Below are 7,337 nucleotides of genomic sequence, written 5' to 3'. Positions count from 1 at the left end.
CTGATAAAAGACACATACACAATGTAACTAAGTTATGTGACCAAGTGCATGTGAAATCAAGTGAAACACAGATCTTGTATGTTTTCCTGTATTTTAGAATTACTTGCAGTCGTATATACGTGGTTTGGTTTTGTAACTTGGCCTCATAGATTTTATATTTACATCAAATAATTGTTCATACATAAAAAAAAAAACAGACAAAATTAAATTAGCACTATAAAATAAAAATTTTTCAAACCTGATTAGAGTTTCTCCTATGTCTGTTGAGATCTACTTGTAAGGTATTGAATGCACTTCAGAAAACAAATGCAGTTGAAGACTTAATAATTTTGAAAATGTTGATAAAATAGTTATCAGTCATATACTACCGACATCCGTTTGATGCCATGTGCTGATTTTCAAAGTCACAACCAGTCTCCTCCGCAGACCTATAACCTTTCTGATTTACTATATATCAGTCCGATAGCTTAAAGGTATGCTATTGTACAAGATGCAAAAAAAAAATCACAAGGCATGAGCACTACACATTACAAATCTATGAAGCTGTTTCCGATGTACTGTACTAATTTGCATACAGGGTGGGGTTTAACACTAATTGCGGCAGAGGTTAAATCAAAACATATAAAAAAATACATGATATAGACGGAGACTGCCTTTTTCATAAAAATTTGAAAGCATTATATTTCACTAGTTATTGCACATTTAAAACGAATACGATATTAATTGGACAGTTATATTTTATACATTGCGAAGCATTGACGCACAAATGTCTCCATATATTTAAAATACTGCACCTATCACAGTATAAATGCTTATTAAAGAAACATATTAACAGTCGAAGAGTACTATGGGGTATTACACGTATAAGCAATAATTCATTTTAATATGCAGTATCGTCCGTAAAAGGTAGCGCTTACTAAAATCAATTGAATTACCTCCCTTCAAACATGGGCAATACATATGATATTTTAGTTTTAACCACATTTGTAACCTATTTGTTAAGATATCTTTCTAGCTCATCTGTCCTACAAAAGTTATAGTTGAGTCAAAATTGTCAGACGACCCCTTTTTTACAGTTATTGCCCTTAAAATACAAAAAATGACCGTTTTTGCAGTTTTCAACCGTTATCTTGAAAACTGTAATAGAAAGAAAAAAAATTCAATCGATGAAATGATCCTTATGATTAGGCCTACATATGTCCATATTTAGTTTGAAGATGTCTGATTAGCCCTACATCTTCCTTAATTGCCCTTATAATGAAAAAAATGACAGTTTTGCAGTTTTCAGTCATTATCTTGAAAACTATAATAGAAAGAAAAAATCTTTTATTTTAAATCGATGAAATGACCCTAATGACCAATCCTGAATCAAATCGTTAGAGTAATTACCCTTGAAATGTGAAAAATGACAGTTTTGTAGTTTTTAGCCATTATCTTGAAAACTATAATAGACAAAAAAAAACTTTCAATTGATGAAATGATCCTTATGACAAGTCCTACAAAAGTTTTAGTTGGGATAGAATTATCAGACGACTCCTTGTTAGAGTTATTGCCCTTGAAAGGCCATAATTACAGCTTCTGCAGTTTTCAGCCATTATTTTGAAAACTGTAATAGAAAGAAAAAACTTTAAATTGATAAAATCTCCCTAATGATAAGTCCTTAATATGTTTAAATTAAGTTTTAAGTTATCGGGTGACTCCTTGTAAGAGATTTTGCCCTTGAAAGGTAAAACATGACAGTTTTTTATGGTTTTCAGCCAATATCTTGAAAATTGTTAAAAATAGGGAAAAGCTTTCAATTGATGGTCCTTCTGATAAGGCCTACAAATGTCTCCAATGGTTTGAAGTTGTTCGATGACTCTTTCTTATTGTGATTTAAAGGTGAAAAATGACGTTCTTTCCGTTTTAAGTCCTAATTATAGAAAACTAAAATAGAAAAGAAAAAACTTTCAATTGACGAAATGATTTATACGATAAGGGCTACAAAAGACTTTTTGGTGGAAGTTGTCTGACAACACCTTGCTAGAGTTATTGCACTTTGAAGACGAAAACTGACTTTTTTTTTTACAATTTTAGCCTATATCTAGAAATCTATGATAGATTTAAAAAAAATGAATTGATGAAATAATACTTATGTTTGAATTATTGCCCTTAATGGGCAAACATTGAACCAGGTAAGCGATTCAAGCCCCTGGGAGCTTCTTGTTTATTTTAAGAGGAAAAATTAGATAAACTTTTTAAAAAATGTAATGAGAATACAGTGTACATATAAGATTTATAAAGTGAATGTTGAAATGAGATCTGTGACCCCTCCCGAGTCGATTGCGACCATTCCCAACTATGTACGACCTCAAATGGCGAATAAGGAAATGAATGTAGAAAAAGGATATAAATGTTGAAATGAGCCCTTGGTCCCTCCCCCCTAACATTGAAAAGATCCCTTGGTCCCCCCTAACATTGAAAAGAGCCCTTGGTCCCTTCCCCAAACAACCTTTTCTGTAAAGTTGCTTTAGCATTTATTAGAACTGAAAAATATTTTGAAAAAACATCTTTGAGATTGTTCCCTATAGTAATTTCCAATTTTGTATCCGAATGTGAAAAAGGAAAAGGGAAAATGGAGACAACTTGATCTCCGTTCGGTATCCTCAAGTGATAGTACAAGATTAAAAATAGTTCTTTTCATATCATCCAAATTTCTCATTCAAAAACAAAATTCATAAAACGTGCGGCGGAACTATTTTTGACTGTCTAAAGGTACGTACTCTTTGTTGCAGTTGACCCGGCATTGCTTAATTGGACAGTCTACGCTGCGAGCTCGTACATGAGCCGGCCGAACGCTTAGGGTGTACAACGTTAGATGTTAAAATTGGTGGTATTCTTCGAATTAACTGCAAGAATGGCTATTCTCTCAAATTTGTTCTTTTAGGCTCTACGAGTCTACATATTTTATTACTACAAAACAAAAAGACAAAAATTGCGACATCGAGCATTATGTGGTCAGTGTGCTAGAGTTCTCCTAGACAACATATATGTCACTTTTGGAGGGAGAATTTTTAACAAAGTATCGGCATTCTAATTGGGCACCAGAAATAATGAACTATGATGAAAATGGGAGGTTTAGCGCGCTATAAAACTTGGTTTAACCAACCTTTTATTTTTAAATGCCTGTACCAAGACTGGACGATTGCGGTTACTTTCCAACTTTCCGGGTTTTGGATTGATATTGTCATTTGTTATACGGACTTTTCTTTTTGACTATGCCTTTTGACTACTGCCTAGATTTTATCAGTTCGGTTATTTTGTTATTTCCCTTGATTTATCACAAGTTGTGCAAGGCTCTCGCAAAGAATTTGTTTAATGTTCCTTATATACCGTTTTTGTGTGAATGGGTAAGGCATGATATATGGATCGTTTTGAACGTTTGAATGTGTTAATTCTATAGAAAGGTACTACGTTGGCCCAATGTTCACCCAAGGTTGGTCCAACTATATCTTAACGGACTAGTCAGATATTTCATACTTACTTTATATGCTATCTGTACCTGAGATTGAACTAGAAGCTAGATTTCTTTCTGCTTGTCAAGAATCTGTATGTCATTTTCGAGCAGAAAGTAAAACAAGCAAGTACCAGGCATATGCAACAAGTTTGTGAGATCAAAAGTTGGTCCAACGTAAGACCAACTGTGTTTCGTTCAGCACCTTTAGTTTTCCCCATCCAAATACTCTTTGTGTGAGCTACTAAGATATCTACTTTTTTCAATATGAAGAAACATTAAGAAAGACAGATGTTGCAAAACTCTTGTTTGACTTTAGTTAAATATTGGCCCAACGATTGCATATACATTTGTAGGTTGTAAATTCGACCGCACATATGGACTGTGTTCAAGATGAAAGCTTATGGACTAATCATTCTACCGGGAAGGGGAGTCCTCATTTTTAGGGGGTCATTTTCTTTCAATTAGCTAATAAGGGGAGTCATTTTTTTTATGTAGAAATTTAAAAAAAGGGGGGATCACTTTTTGTGTGAAAATTTAAAAGGAGACATTTGTCACAACGTCTGCTGTAATTACCGCCGAGAAATGCATGTACTGTATGTCATATGTGTACATAGAGTACATACATTTCTTACATTTTGTGTACTATCTCGCTACATTCAAATTTTGAGAAAAAAAACTTGCTACACTCCATGTTATATGGGATATGTGTCGTAAGCAAGCAAAGAAAAAGAGGTGAAGGTTGTTGCCTAAGCGATGTAATTTGTATTTCTCTTTTTTTTCTATTAACTATGACATACAAGGTAGTGATTGGCCTTTATTTTCCAACATATTGATATTATCAAGTTACGAATTGAGTAGGAGTGTGTCATAGTCTTTAACTTTGATAGTGATGAAGAAACTTGTCACAACTCGTTCAAGGGGGGAAACAGCAATGACCTAGACCGGTTTATATATAAATGATATTCAAGGATGTTCGCTGCACATGTTCAACCAGATACTGTGAAAAGGAGGATACCAGTCGGGGTTCTTCATTACAAGGGGGTCAATTCTAAAAAATGCGAATGAAAAATATGTTCTAATAAAAAGGATGTGGCAAACCCTGCACTCCTCTTCTCGATCTATCACTGTATTTATGTCAGATGTTTCCGTCTGGTTTCATCCATTTCATAGCATTACCACTTTTTGCCCAGTGTGGTCCCCAGTCTTCCTTTGTGTTATTTTTTTTTTCAAAATAATTTGTTCTAGCATGAAAAATCTTAAAATATTTTACAACCTTTAAACTGCAGCGAACGTCCTTAAAAAGAAAAGTATGTTTCGTGATAATAATATCTCCAACAACTATAGGGCGCTATCATTTAGAGTAGGGATATTTTTTTCTTGAGATTTAGAGGGGGTATATACATATTTTTTTCTGTTTTCATTGGTCAGAGACAGGACCCCCTCTCGGTAAAAAAAAATAATAAGCCTGAAGAGACACTCGCCTCCGATTTCTTACAACAGTATTGAGAAATACCGTCTTTTACACGAGTGGGGCACTGACGATAGAGACGATGAGTTTCTCTCATGAATGTTATATGTGTAATGTTATTTTATACGCAACTAAACTCCCTCATCGACTAACAGTCAACCACACACATCACACTGGCATGCGAGAGAATGATCGTGAACAAGACGATAATATTGCAACTTTATAATGGACATTATAATAATATAAATAATTGCTTTTTTTTAATTTCAGCAAAAGTGAAACTCGTACAAATGTGTACATGTAAACGTACAAGTCATGCGTCTATACACAAAAAATATAAAAATAAAAAATAAAATACAAGCCGCATTACTAAACACTTTCTTTGAAAGTGGTATTCATTTTAACAGACATCCTTGATATGATTGTTCAAGTTGCAGCTTTAGTAAAATTATTGCAAAATTAACAGCATATTTTTTTTTTTATATTTAACTCCTTTTCATCCTATATTAGTAGTACACATATTTGCATTTTCAATGCAGGGCAAAACAAATTTCTGAGTAAAATAATATCTGGCCTTTACTTCCTGGGTTAACGATCAAGCTGCAAATGTATTACCATCTGTTCACGACCATTTCTCTTGCTTGACAGTGTGCGGATATTAAAACAATTTTTTTAGACCCCTTTTTCATTGACGACATTTCCGAAGCGTTCCTAACGTCATTTTGTCACTTACAATGTACGAAACCGCTTAGCTGCATTAAACATCTGCATCAGCCAGCATCTTTACTCACATGGCAACGTTGTGGCGTCCAGAGCAGTCGTTTCAAACATTGACCTGTTAGATTGAGTTGTCGGTATTTTCAGCATCCTTGCAGTCCATGATTACATTTGAATTGTTTAACCGATATTTTGTAAAAAATTACTAAAGCATGCAACGGTTAAATAGTTATAAAATACGTGCTACTTTAATTAAATAATTTATGATTGATATATAAGACGTTAATTATATGATCATTAACACTAACAGTACAGGTAGTCATGAGTTTTTTGAAAAATCTCGAATGGAGGAGACAAAGCAAAATAAAAATGAGCTTCCCAATTCAAGACTACTTAATCATTCAGAGTACTATTAGAGCATAATCTAGCTTTCAGACTCAAGTTAAAACATACATGTAACATGAACATGTACCTCACCAAAGCTTTAGATGTAAAATTATCACTTATGTACAAAGGCAAGCAACACCAAAAGTGAAAGGAATTTGCAGAGTATAAGGACTCTAAGTCTGTAGTAGTGAAGAGCCGAAAGGGGCGGTATATTTGAATTTTAGTTCAGGATTTTGAGAATGGTGACCCCTTTTTGAAATGCCATAATAATTTCAAATAATATTGTAAAAAACTACAATCAAATTGACAAAGGCATTTAACTGGTTAATGGTTATGTAAAATATTAATATCTTGTCTGAAAGACCATTCATTAAAACACTAAATATTAAAAAGATTTTAATGGTACTTTTTTTTTAGTGTGGTAGCTAGTGTACTTCATGTACATTTTTGTAAATATAAAATGTACATGTATGTACCTTACAAGAGTTAATGTGATTTGAATTTATTTTTAACTGCTACTTTTTGGTAATGTAGATCTTTAGTTTGGCAAATCATATTCTTATCCCTCTTCTCTTTGTTTAAAAGGTGCCATATTGGCATAATAAAAATCCTAATACCAATAGTGTTAAGTATGTGCTTAGTATACAAATCATGTTTGAAAAGTTAAAAAAGATTCACAGTTGGGACTGTATAGACTAGAAAATCAACTGGATCTTCAATGAGGCATTTAATTAATTAGATTTTTATTATGCTTGGATACAATGTAGGACCAAGCGCAATTAAACAAGGCCTCCAAAAAAAGTAATAATTTCAGATGAATCTATTATGCTATTTACACAGGTTAAGTAGCCATGTATCGCTAAAAATATATATTTTTTTAAAATTAGGCCCCTTAGCTGACAATTTCTAGCTTATTCCCAGTACATGTACTATGGTTGATTTTCTCTGTTATGTTCATTTTAATGACTTAAGCATTTCCCAAAAGCACATAAAGATTTTATTCCAGGGCTATAATGCTTAACAATTTTATTCATAAATTCATTGTCTGACATTTGTCAATACATGTATATATTTACAGCATTGAGATTACTTTGATAATATTTGCTTCAATATTCGATGAAGTTGATTAAATGCCATTGGTAAATATGTGAAATTTAATCCCTTAAATCAACACAAAATGTAGATTTAATTCTATCATTGTAAATATACAATTTATTTAAATTATATCATATATTACAGTGATTGACTATTGAGAGGTATTTCATGTCC

General features: G+C 32.8%; 1 protein-coding gene across 1 annotated transcript in view; it reads left to right on the top strand.

The window, feature by feature from the left end:
• Positions 1-5,739: 5,739 nt before the first annotated feature.
• LOC148598369 (dual specificity tyrosine-phosphorylation-regulated kinase 4-like) overlaps positions 5,740-7,337 on the top strand; it is an 87,347-nt gene continuing 85,749 nt past the window's right edge. The window contains exon 1 of the mRNA XM_088560042.1: positions 5,740-5,818. The gene's annotated coding sequence lies outside the window, so the exon portion shown is untranslated. The remainder of the gene's footprint in view (positions 5,819-7,337) is intronic.

This window comes from Perna viridis, chromosome 14 (genome assembly GCF_037379345.1).
Source record: "Perna viridis isolate PV_CMFRI_1.1 ecotype Kerala chromosome 14, ASM3737934v1, whole genome shotgun sequence".
Lineage (NCBI taxonomy): Eukaryota > Metazoa > Mollusca > Bivalvia > Mytilida > Mytilidae > Perna > Perna viridis.
This window is presented reverse-complemented; position numbering and strand designations above follow the sequence as displayed.